Source organism: Telopea speciosissima, chromosome 9 (genome assembly GCF_018873765.1).
Source record: "Telopea speciosissima isolate NSW1024214 ecotype Mountain lineage chromosome 9, Tspe_v1, whole genome shotgun sequence".
Lineage (NCBI taxonomy): Eukaryota > Viridiplantae > Streptophyta > Magnoliopsida > Proteales > Proteaceae > Telopea > Telopea speciosissima.
The window spans coordinates 3,373,427-3,387,296 of NC_057924.1; the positions used below are offsets into that span (position 1 = coordinate 3,373,427).

The 13,870-nt window shown below is 38.4% G+C and overlaps 1 pseudogene; it reads right to left on the minus strand.

Moving 5' to 3' along the window:
* Positions 1-521: 521 nt before the first annotated feature.
* Positions 522-12,890, minus strand: LOC122639675 (annotated as a pseudogene).
* Between the last annotated feature and the right edge of the window lie 980 nt (positions 12,891-13,870).

Here is a 13,870-nt window from a genome sequence, read left to right on the forward strand (position 1 = left end):
AAGTCAATTTAGCTGCAAAAGAGAAAAATGGCTTGGTAGTGACGCAGACATACTTGTGAAGGAGGCAGGTGATGTCGTTTACTGAAGGATCACAACCCATGAAACTTCAATCCCTGGCTGAACTCACTCATCACCAGATGACCAGAAGGATGTGTTTGGTGTTGGGACACCTTCAAAAACTCTGGCTTGTCCACTGATCCTTACCATGGATTCCAGGATGTTTCAAGCTGTGGACACGAACAATATATTTTATGGACTTGTTCAACCACTATGGCTCCTTTCTTGTGGGAAGTAGATTGCATGATCAGCTTCAAATGGTTATGAGAGAGAAAAGAGAGAGAGAGAGAACACACACCCTTCAATGTACAAGTTTAACCCTGTAAGAAACAATAACATGATTGGGGGGCTTTAAGACCACTAGTGCCTTATTCTCTACATTAATGGCACACTCCTTGGATCCCCCCCCCCCCCCATATACCAATTGAAGAAGAAAGAAAATCAAGGTCAGACAATTTGATGTCATGGCATCAATGAGCCCCATCCAATATGGCAGGACCCTGTGAGCCAAGCAAACCCACAAAATCAAATATGAAACAGAATCATTCACAACAACAATCAAATATATGGATTAGAACTCATATTTCCCTCGCCAAAGAAAACCCTATTGGATACTCCCTGTGGATTCTTGTTTTCGTCATCAAGACGTTTTTGGCAGGCTTGTTATCACAATCATTTTCTAACACTTTGCTCATCTTTGGCTTTTCTACCTCGCCTGCCTCAGCAGTTTCAACAATGAATTGTAGTCCCTGAAAGACAACAATTGGGGCAATAACATAGATTAGGGGACAAAGGAGTCCACACTCAAGGAAAAAAGAAAAAGTGGATATGGATTTTATTTTATTTTTTTTAATTTTAAAAGCTTCATTTTGCAGCATACCTTGAGCGATTTATCTTCATAGGCCACTGATGCACGTTCTGGTGGAAGTTTGGCACTAGTATCCTGGCACATCCAAAATGATACTATATCACCAACTAAGCAGAAGAATCAATGTGGTACCATCTGATTCTAAATGTATCAGTCTTTGGACTGACCAGTATATTCTCCAGTACAAGAATTTCGATCTTGTTCTTTAGCTTAGGGGGACTGAACATTATGATTGCTTGGTTGCTAACTACCTGTAGCATTCCTCTAATCAAGCTATTTACTCCAGTAAATTAGCTTGCCAATCCAAAAGGGATGAAGAAGTTTAAGCTAAGTAATTAAAATTATGAGAACTTTTAACACCAACAGCAAGATGCTATCCAACAATGGATCAACTTGGAATAGCTTGCTCTGAAGAAGTTTGTTTTAACTTTTAACTCATGTGAAGTTCTAACACCCTCACGGGATACCAAACAATTGAGACATGGTAGTAACTTTGGTTTAGACTATTTAGTCAATAACAACTTACATGAACTTCTAAGTCGTTAACTACCCAATGATTAAGCAAAGGAAGTAACTTAATCCAATGGATTAACATGGACTAGACTTTCCATAAGACGCTTAAGTGATGAAGAAGTTGCTTTAACTCCTAACGATATAATGTGAACTTCTAACACCACTTACACGAAGTTAGCTACCAAATGATTGAGTAGATATAGTAGCCTGGATTTAGTCATCATTCCATAAGCTGAAGTTTATGTTTGTCCTGTCCATTACTAGTTCCTGTAATTAAGCAATCTGCAATTGTAAGTCTAATCTGATGGTTCAACTTGTGGCAACCCTAGTGAGGCAGGTGGTGGTGGTATTCATCAGATGCTCCACTAGGTCTCTAATTTCTTTCTTTTCTTCTTTTTTTCTGAATAAGTACTTTCATTTCTTGTTTCTATTTTTACAATGGATGGAGTTACAATACTTTTTCTGAACTGAATACACTTTGTGATGACCTAGAGATGTGTCTGTGATTAGAGATCTCAAATATTTTGGTTGAATGTGGCTTGATACCTGTGGTGAGCTTCATTGATAAAGACAGTTGTTCAAGTGGGTAACATTTGTATATTTGGTGCAGAATTCACATCCGTATCCAACTCCTTAATCCCATCTTTCCCATGGTTTCATTGAAAAGAACAAGGTGGTTGATGCATTAGCTAGAGAAGACTCTATTAATCATGTACCCGATTGAATCCTTCAACCTGTATTTGGTTTAGTCTATGCCTCTTAGGCTAGCTTTGTTTGATTAAAGCCTTCTCTTTATCTTTTTTTTTTTTTATTGGGTTCTTGTTTGGAATTGAGTGCACCATGCCACAATCATATTTGGGTCTAAAGGGCTTACCAGTACCCCCTGCACTGTACTTGCTCCTATTTACTTCCTTGACTGACAAATTTGTCATGATTGCCAGGGTCCCAAAGTTCAGGGGTCATTAAAAAAAGGCATGCACCCTAAATCTGGTTTTAAAACAATGATAATAATGAAAACAATCCATTTCAAAATAAGTGATAAAGCTGCAAACAATCACAATGTCCGACCTGAAAAAGGTTAGCATTGAGGCCTTCTTTAATGCCTCCAGCAAATTGACATAGATACCAGAGACCAGAATTAGTGACATCCTGCAAAATGTTCAGAAAAGGGAAATAAATCACTTCACAAACTCTAAGTGGGTGAAGCAAACTGAAAGGAGATATATTCACAATGACTGGTCTTGCAGACATATACCTGTTTGCTTTCAAGAAGTCCAATCTTTCCTTCCTGCTCATTGTAACAAAAATTTAGAACATCAGTCCAATACTCATCCTGTTGACCTACTCTACCTATAGCATGCTGGGCCTATTTTGTATATAACTTACCAATCCAGTTACCATTTTTTGAATTGTTTCAATATCAAATCCAATTTGAGAAAGATCCGACTTCACCTTATTTACCTAATAAACAAGTTGTAAATGCATTAAAAAGACAGTTTACCAACCCTAATTTGAATAATAACAAGAGAATAGAATTGATGCATACTCACTCTTAAAAGAACGAATGACCAATTAGCTAATGAATTAAGACTTGTAGGGTCCACAAACTCCCCTCACCCCCACCCCCAAAAAACAGCCAGACAAACATACACAGGTAAACCTAATCTAAGAGCGTCCCACTGCACGAGGCTCCCGCTACTGCAGGGTCTGGGAAGGGCAAATGTACGCAGCCTTACCCCCTGCTTCATAGGAGAGGCTGTTTCCTAGTTTCAAACCCGCAACCAACAGGTTGCAGTAGTGCAACTTAACCATTGCGCCAAGGCTCACCTACTCTAAACCTAATCTAAGAGATGAATATATAATCACATTCCACTTCCCAAATGGTAAGGCCATTTAGAAGAATAACTAAATACCTTTCACAATATGATTCTCTATGGTATGGTCTATTTCTTATCTATGTATGAAGGAAACACTTATTTGTCATTTATAGGCCATTTCCACACGTATCAGACACCAGCATGTGTGTCCATACTAACTGAGCAATTTGTACATATATTGTGTCCTCCAAAAGGAAAATTAAGATTTGGGGGGGAGGGGGGGGGGGGGGGGGGAGAGGAGGGAGATTTTTACAGAATAAAACATAAAATAGCTGCAACCATGGATTGACTACAGGAAAAACATAATTATGACATACAGATGTGTCTATGTCGAGTTTTTAGGATTGCTGTATCAGACAGCTCATATCCATGTCAGGTGCCAATACACATTTCCATGTCCTTTTCTATGTTGGATACTGTGAGCATACAATTTCTACTCTCGCAGGTCTAGAGAGAATCTCTAGACTGGTGCATATATCTACTAAGTGGTAGATTGGATAGAGCTGAATTTTTGTGGATAGGTAGACCCCAAGGTCCCTCCATAAGTCAAGTTTCAGCAAAAAATAGAGTTGGTCAAATGGCAAAATAAAGTTTTGAAAATCCGGTGAAAAATGGCACATTTCCAATAAGAATGGACGGCTAAAAATATAACAGAATCTCACAATACATGGGAGGGTGTATGGATGAATCTGAGTCTGAAATTTGACTTGTGCCCATTCTAGATCATTTCTAGATATCCATATGGTTGAAATTGCCACATAACCCTTCCATGTGGCAAAACTTGGTGCTGAACTAGAGATACCCTCTACTCTTGCCAGACTAGAAAAATATTTTGCCTTTATTTATACGCAATAAAGAATCTTATGATCCCCCTCAAGTTGATTATTCATGAGCAGCTGAAAAGTCAACAGACAAGCACCTTGTCCTTTCTGTTATGACTGTGAAACATGTTCGTAAGAACTTCCAATTGATCCAAAAGTTTCCTCCACCTGGATTCAGGATTCTTGGGAGTTCTCCAATTATAGCCCTTACCACACTTCTTGGAGATGTGTAGCATGAACCAGATCAATTAAAAGATATCAACCTTATTAAAATATCATAAAGGCATAAAATAATTACAAGTGCACACAAAAAACATGGGTGTGAACATAATTTACCTCATTCATGATAAGCTTTGAAATTTCCTTCTGCTCATCCATCTTTACATCCAAGTTCTCAAGCCTCTGCGTCAGATGCCATTTTGTTGACTGTAGCATTGGTAACAAAATTTCATCAAGCTTGCTGATGATAAGACACAATAAGGAAAATCCTGTAAAAGATCAATCAAGAAGCTAAAAGAAGATTTAAGAGAGTAATGAATCTTCAGCCAGAGGGATTATCAGTTCCTAGACATACAGCTAAAGCTGAAGATACTAGCTCCAACTGCTTAGAAACATTTGCAACAGCACTGGCCATATTACGTTTTGTAACAAACATGACATCAGAAAATGACCATCCCTGCACATACACAAAAAAAAACATTAATTTAAAGAAGAAAACGAAGTAGCTCTCATAGCCGGATCTTGAAATACCAAAAAAACAGCCTCTTAGGTTCATGAGATCATCAATGATAGAATCTTACCTTCCACCACATATAGCAGATTAGCAGTATCCCATTGCTCCAAGTGCAGCAGCTGGCATAATGTAAGACGCAAAATTCCCTGTGCAAAAGAGAAGAAGACAAGCATCACTCAGTATTTATTGGTTACAATGCATTGAATTTTGTTGCCAATATCAGATATAATTTTCGATGGACTGCATAGAAGCTTTGGGAATATCGAAGACTGCAAAACACATTTGGACATCAAATGAATCATGCACACAACCGAACATAGGGATCGCAACAGATTGGGTACAGAGTGCATTCTGTCATTAGCAAGCTCAACCTTAACTGCCCCATTCAGTGAAACATGCAAGGGACTTCCTTTTCACAATGTAAATACGGCAGCATCCTGCAGGTTGAGGCCAGGTAGGGGCCCTGGGTTTTTTCAAATATGAAACCGAACCCTATTCTTATGAGCCCACTGTGTTGCCATCCCTAGCCCAACCCTTTCATAGATGATAGATACTCACTAAGGCTGACTGAACAAAAAAATTGAATTGAGCAAATCTAGTGCATCTGTGGTGCAGACCTCAAGGGCAGCCTAGTAGCTGTACCCCTCTAAAAATGATGCACGTGAAAGGAGTGGGACCCACCAATCCTTGTGTTCCATCTACAAGATGTCTAAAAGAACAGCCCCATCCTCATAGATTCCAATCTAATTATTTTCTTTTGTCAGATAGACTTATTTTAAGGGGGCAAAGCAAGAATGCAATAATTTGGATCGCCACTTTCATCCAATCAAAATCATTACTGCCTTGGGTGATCTCCTGGTGCAGCCCATAGAGTGGTGGGTCCCAACTCAATGCATAAATGCCATGGCTGCCTGTGCTTGCTGGAATTTGGTACATGATACTCCATGAGTTTGCTGTGATGCTGAGAACAGGAAAGTGAGATATAAAAATCAATGTACGCACCAGTCCCACTAGAATCAGAATTTCCATTGAAAATGGTCACAGGATTGGACAATGTCAATTCCCTGATTTCCTGAGCCAATTGTCAAATCTGAAAGTAACAGGAAACAGAAAACATAATGACAACTTTATGAAGATAGGGTGAACTAAAAATTTACTTCAACCTTCACATTTTATAGAAATGAAACTCACAAAGTTATAGCAAAATGACAAGAATAACCTTCCAACAGGATATAAAATAGAGAATATGGAAAGAAGAAATATCAACACATACCAAAAATTAATCACACTAAATCTCTCTCTCTCCCTCACATATCACATATGTTTATTTCTTTTGGCACTGAAAGGAAAGAGAGAGCTATGAAAGCAAGAAGCAAATTCTCATCCTCAAGGTTAGGGTTATCCAACGGAATATGGAGGTCAACCCTTTTACCCTCATGCCACTGATAACAACCACAACTATTCCTGGTATCTCTACATTTATAGACAACTTGGTATGAACTATCACTCGCAAAACCAATCCTTCATCATTTGGTCAACACATCTACAAGAAGAGAAACTAATTCCCTCCTCCTGCATATCATGTGTAAATAACCAAGTAAAAAGAAAGAAACAAAGTGCAGCTATTATGTGTTCTTATTTAAATTTGTTATGAATTAATTTTTCTACTTCCATAGTCAAGAAATTAGTGCTCCATCGAAAATGGTTTAAATTACTATATACGTTAATCCTGTTAGATTTCCATCTCAAAAGATCAACCTGTTAAGTGGAGGTACTACCAAGTATATTAACGGAATGGGGATCTCACTCACAGCCAATATGGGATTTAACAAATCCGGAAATTGTGATTTAATTCTATAATAAAACTGACAACATCTCTTAAACTTAAGGATATTGAGCCTAGGCGTCCAAGCTCCTTGGTCGCCTTGCATCCAGGCCCCAATGCCTTAGAGTCGCCTAGACGTCGTGACAACTATGATTCTACCCGAGTCCCAAGACTTCTGCATGATGCGTAGAAGCCTACCAAACCTTGCATAGGAGGAAGATATCACTTATCACTTCTACTCTTCATTCTCCTAAGGTACGAACGAGTACACATAATTCAATGATAGGACTATGCTCTGCAACACCTAATTGCATCCACTTATCCTTATGCTCTTCACACTCCAGAGGTATGTGTACATATAATTCAAAGATAGGACTGGGTGCTCCGCAACACCTAATTGCATACCTGCTCATGTTCAGGATCCAATCCTGTGAGCAACAAAGGTATGTAGTTCCTGGCAACATCTTCTTTAACTTCTTAGCATCATCATCAACGCAAGGGACTGAAGATCTTAATAGTAAATTAACTCCTCCCGCACATCATTAGCTGGGAAAAACAGGTAGCAAGTGACTTTGCTTCTTGCCTCAACTGTGAGCTGCACTTCTACCCAAAAAAAAAAAAAAACTGTGAGCTGCACTGTCGTCGCTAATTGAGATATGTATGCACAACTGCACCCCAGATTGCCTCAGCAGTCTCTGGGAACAGAAAGAAACAAGTTACATTGGGTTGTTCGTGATGAAGGGACCAGGTCTTTAAAAGTAGAGTCAACCGCGATCTACTTCTCATCAGAAGCATTTGAAGGATCAAGTTTATCTACAGTCTTTCCAATAAGATAGCATCTTCCCTTTTCTTTTGAAAAATAACATGGCAGACAGGGACCAAGACAAGAGTTGATAGCATCCAACTTTTCTATAATAATATGAAGACCAGGAATCTCACCTATGTCCCCATAGAAGAAAATAAGTAGGAAACACCAGAGGTTTGGCTCACTTTAGACATTTTGTTCACACTTTTCTTTCACTACAACTTTCTCATAAACTAATTGAGTGCACATACACAAAGAACAAAGAGTACATACTCCAAAACAGTCAACCACCACTTAAATAACACAACCAGCTATGTATGGTCGCAAACTTTCTCTAACTGTAACCCAATACGTCTACACACAACCACATTGGGTATATACACTTCCAAAAGCATAACACCATCATCAAGACCCACAAATCAAACACCAATCACCACGAAGAGGAACTCCAGATGCCAAAATCTCACTGTTAGGGTCAAATCATCTGGAATAGTTCCAAAAAGTTCCATCTCATGAAGTACTGACCTTCACCAAAGCATTGACCCCCAGTGGTGGATATCCGCAAAACTTCCTTTCGCAGTGTTATCCAAATATGAAACCTTTTGAACACTAATCCAAATAGGAAACCTTGTGAAAACTAATTCAGAAATCATAAAAGCTGTTTTATCATACCACTGAGATTAAATAAACATAGAAAACTCTGGTTCAACTAGGAGGCTGATAATAATCAGTCATTGGTATGAGAAACAGGATCACCTACTATAAACATCATAGAGCAACCATTGCAATAATGAAGTTGGAAAATAGCATATTAAACGCCCTAGGCTGTTGTAGATTCAAAATATAATTCCATAGTGGAAAAAGTTTGGATACCAAAGGAATAAGAATCTAATTAATACCTGAGCTGCAAGAAGAGAAGTATCATACCGGTTCGGTGAAATCTCCACTTCATTCGCTCCCTTAATTAATTCCTGAGAAAGAGATATAACTCCACTTATTAGGATCAATAGAGATGTCCAAACAGAGCACGACAGCACAAAATGCTGCAATCTGTTAAGAATCCTTGTGTAACAAGAAAAAAGGAATAAGAACCTTCACCATTTATCGAGCCATGTTCACAACAACACAAGAAATTCATAGAAAATCACATTAAAATAAAAACCTCCTTCCCAGTTCCACCCCCCCCCCCACAAAAAAAAAAAACAACAGTAACCTCAATGGTTTCACCATATCAAGTTGATTAGGCCTTAACGGGATATCATGCAGCAAGCTATGTGAAAGTCAGATAAAGCTACATAAACTGCTCATTAACTATTTCACACAAGCTCTCCATTTCCTTAACAGTTTTCTAAAAATTTTAAGTAACAGCAGAAACAGGTTTTCTGCAATTACTGACAGCAATGCCGTGAAATTTTAAGGGTTCAATCAAGCTTACTGCATATACAGCCATTTAAAATCTGTTATTACTGTATGATGTAATGAGTTCCAAACCATCCATCTGATAGGGAATACCCTCCATTGACCATCTGATGGGGGATAGTTTTACTTTTCAAATTCTAAATAAATTATGAGGAAAGGGACTCTTCTCTTCAACATGGAAGAGGTCTCTTGGGCTAAAAATTTACAACTGAAGATGGGATGACGTGCAGAGGTACCAAGAATGTAAGATTTCCCATTTCCAATTTTTGTCCCTGTGAAATTAACGTCTTCAAAGGATAGATAACTCAATGGGAAATGCGTAAAGTAGTTCTTTCTTGCCATTGGAAATCTTCAATATTGGCACATTTTTATGAGATATATGCTCGGCAATGAATCAATTACCTGAAGTTGCAAAATTACATCAGACAACCGACCGCTCCTCAAAATAACAGAACCGGTCAATCCTAAATAATAGAGCAAGATAAATGAAGTTAGCCAACAATAGTTCTCAAAAAAAAAATTATGTGGCTAGTAGGAAAACAAGGGTGTGCAAGTGTGCCATTTGTCTTTACCAATTATAATAACTGATGCTACGATGATCCAAGAAAACAAACACCCTTTGATTTTCAAAAGTTGACAGCTAAAATCCCACAGAAGGGAAAACTATGTCATAGAACATGAAGGTAAATAAACAAACACAACACAAAATAAACAATAATATGAGTAGAAAGTCATCTACATGTATTCCTAAATGCAACTAGACCCATTCATGAGGTATTTTCCTTTTAGAGATTATTGTAAGGATCACAACTACTCATAACCTATTCTCCTTAAAAAAGGAAGGAGAAAATGAGTTCCTTTCAACATGTATAATGAAAGTTAATATCAATTTAATGGTTCAACATTTAAATACCAAAAACATATCCATACCCTAGGAACTTGCATACTCTAAGAATCATACTTGATTAGTTGGATTATTTGAAAATGAATATATAGTAATATTCAGGAAATAGGGATGAAAAGACGAGTATGGATTTGGATGTGTTTTTTACATGTGAAATATACTTTCCTGAGTGTTCTGATACAATGTTTTCTAATTTGTTTGGTTTTAGATGAATCTCAAGCAGTTCTAGTTGGGTTTATTTCATTTTAGTTTTAATATTTCAGAGGTCTACTTTTAGTAGCTGAATCAATTCACTCGTTTGAGTGAAAGCAGGGGTCTACATGGAGCCATAGTTCTAAAACTCGTCGGCGAGATCTCGGCTCTCATCTCGGTTTTCTGAGAAACCGAGACGAGATGGCATACCGTACATAAAAGTGCAATATCTCGCCGAGATCTCGGCGGGATCTCGGGTTGACCCATGGAAATGACCATTCTATTATGTATTTACTTACCTAACTCGACAGAACTCGACATATCTCGGCGAGATCTCGGATCTCGGGTTGAGATCTCGGGTTGACCCATGGAAATGATCCATCTACTATGTATTTACTTACCTAACTCGACAGAACTCTTATATGCTTGTTGTGGAGCACTATATGCAACATTACAGCAACACTATGTCATGGGAAGACTATGTGACACTAGCGGGGACTGAATACTTGATTCAAAGTCATTTTATGTGATGATAGTTGTAACACTGTTAAACAGTTTGATGTATCACTTTAACAATTCTGATTCTTATTTAAGTTGTTTAGCTATTAATTGAATGATTTGCTTGCTTTCTATTACTAAATTATGTGTAGAGTAGGGTATTTTAGTACATCATCACCTACCAACCTATAGTCCAAATTGAAACTCATATTTGGACTTTGTTTTTGCAAAATATGATAGTGCCATTATGTTTAAATGGCCTAAAATAGGCTGAATACCAAGTTTCAGACCCAAACTAGGTCTAAAACCCACCGAGTTGAGGCTTTGAGTAGGAAAAAAAAAAATGCACCAACTCAGTGAGATCTCGACTCGACTCAGTTTTTCCAAGGGCCGAGTTGGTACCGAGACCCGAGTTTTAGTATCTTGCATGGAGCTTCGTTGAAAAAATTAAATAGTATGGAAGGGTGAAGCTCTATATAAACCACTTCTTGTTTTATTCTATTAAGTTTGAGGAATAATGGTTTCTTGATGCTCTGGCTTTGGTGCCAATACAAACCCTTTGTACCCTTGAAGGTGCTGATAGACGGATACTTTTAATAACCTGCGTGATGATTCCTAAAGTCAGCTGGTACTAATTCCTGCAGAACTGATCCTCCACTTTTTTTTTTTATTCAATATTCATTTAGATTTTCAGCTGAATTCTCCATACACCACAACCCTAGCATAAGATCCATCAAAATATTTTGCATCAAGTCCATAAATCTCCATAGCCCATTCAACTTATGCCCCAATCAACCACAATATGTATACCCACCCCATGCATTTTGTGGTTGCTGCAGTTGCACGTTAACACAGTTACTGTCAGATCATTCCACTTTAACGAAATACATCGAACTATGCATTTTTGTGGTTGCAAAATGCAAGGTTACTTGCAACCTAACTAAAATCAAATTCAAACAAATATGGTGTACCCAGTGCACGAGGCTCCGGCCAGTGCAGTCATAATGTACACAACCCTACCCCCCCTTCGCAGAGAGGCTGTTTCTTGACTCAAACCCACGACCACTAGGTTGTAATGGAGCAACTGTTAGGGACTTTGGTAGAACTCATCCTTAAAAGCTAGCCGTTAAGGAGAGGGTGCCCAAGTACCTGTAAGCCTATTCAGGTCCGATGTGGGATTATGACTTCTGCCTTCTGCATGGAACTCTCTCCCCCTCCACGCGAGAGCAACCAAGATCTTCCCCCATCTCTCCCGCATTGGATTATTACTTCCGCCTTCCAAGTAGAACCCAACAATCTTCCCCTCCATGCAGAAGCAACCAAGATCTTCCCCATCTCCCCCTCCATGCGAGAACAACTGAGATCTTCTCCGACTTCATCCTCGGAGGCACACCGGGGGTTCCCACGCCCTAACTCTGCCACAACCTTGCCCTACCATGCCTGATACCACTTGTTGGGAATGAATATGCAACCACAAGGAAGAAACCAAACAAACAATCAAACACAACACGAGGAATTTACAAGGTTCGGCACGAATGCCTGCATCCACTAGAGAGAACCAAATATTTTCCATTAAATCTGAAAAACTCTCTACAGTACTCTCTACCTCACAAAGTGATCTTCCCTTTGTTTGTGTCTAGGGTTTGCATAATAGAGACACTTTATAGGAAATCCCAAAACCCTAATCCCCACACAATTACAATTTTATCCATACATGTAATGGACCAAAATCCGACCCAATTACAAATACAAGCCCAATAATAAATATATGAACCCGTTTAATACAAGACACACCCAACCCCAACAGCAACATTACCATGCGCTGAGGTCCACCCTCAAAATCAAACTCAAACACAAAGAGGTAATACAAAGAAAAAAAGAGGCCATCATTACGATGCTTCAGGGGGATCATACAACGCCAAATTGAATTGTGACGTCAAAATCCAATCACTCGATATCAGCTCCAATCGAGGTCGTATTTCATGTCTTATTTACAACAAATTTTGTCTTCGCTTCTTGCTATTCACATGGTGAATGAAAAATGGAAAATATTGTTCATAAGTTCATGACTGAAAACTCTCTCACCACTCCCAATAAGTTTCTGATAAATATTTGAAGTACAGTGCGGAAGATCTAATTTGATCCAGTATAGAAGAACAAATCAAACAAGAAAAGCAAGACCAAATCACGTTCCAAAAAGTAGATAATCAATGAAAACAAAGACAATGAACGAACACGGAATCAGACTGAGAAAGAAGCTTCTGACCTGCTCCGACGAGAACGAGAACTTTAGAAGTTGAAACTCCGGTCTGCATCGCCATTTACGCAGCCAAGGCAGAGCGATCCACTGTAACCAAGGAAGAAAAGGTTCGTTTTTTCGGTTTCCTGTACTTGTTTTTTCCCGTCCACCTCTTTTTTTCAATCTTTTGTCTGAAAAGCACCTCGTGGCAGCCTGGTGGGCATTGAACAGGAAGCAAATCAAAGTTTTAGTTCAAATACCTATAATACCCTTGTGTAGAACGTAAATGACAAAAGCTGTGTTTGGCTACACTACATCACGCTTTTTCAGCTCGGGCTGACCTAGGTCATCTAAATTAAAGGGTGTCAATCAGCTCAGTTTTGTTATCAAAATAAAAAAGGTAAATTACACATCATCCCCTGATTTTCAATCGAATAATTTTTTATATTTTAGATCGAATTTCTTGTTTGATTTTTTGCATTCAATTTCATTCGACGCATTTCTTTCCTATAAGACTTGGGAATGTATCGCATTCGTCTTGAAGAAACAAAGCACGTAAGAGAAAAACAAATAGAAGTGTAAAACTACAAAACAACAATAAGAAGAGTCAACAATTGAAGACGTAGGCGGGAGGTGACAAAGTCAAGATTGAAATCTCATAATATTTGTTTTAATGCTTTAGGGTTTAGTATGGTTTAAGTTCTATTTATACGAATTACAACTCATTTGGTTTAGTTCAAACCAATGGTTTTTGTCTAGATCAAAACCAAATCAAGTTTTAATTCCCAAAATTGATCGAACCAATTTTTTATAATTCAATTCGGTTCAAATTTACATGGCTAGTTTCCATTTCAGTTCTAAAATGACACTCTTAGCTTGAAATCGCATATTGTTTTGCACACTCCAATCATTTGTGATTGAGGATCCTCTAATCTAATCCAAGGTTTTTATAAATGAAATCTGATCAAATGAATCGATCAAGCCCGATCCCAATTCAAACCGCTTCATATCGGCCCCCTCTATACAGATTTTCCAAGATTCCACCCAACCCTATCCAACTTCAGCAGTTCTGGGCCACTTTTAGACCAATTCCGGCCGAATCAGATCCAAACTGACCAA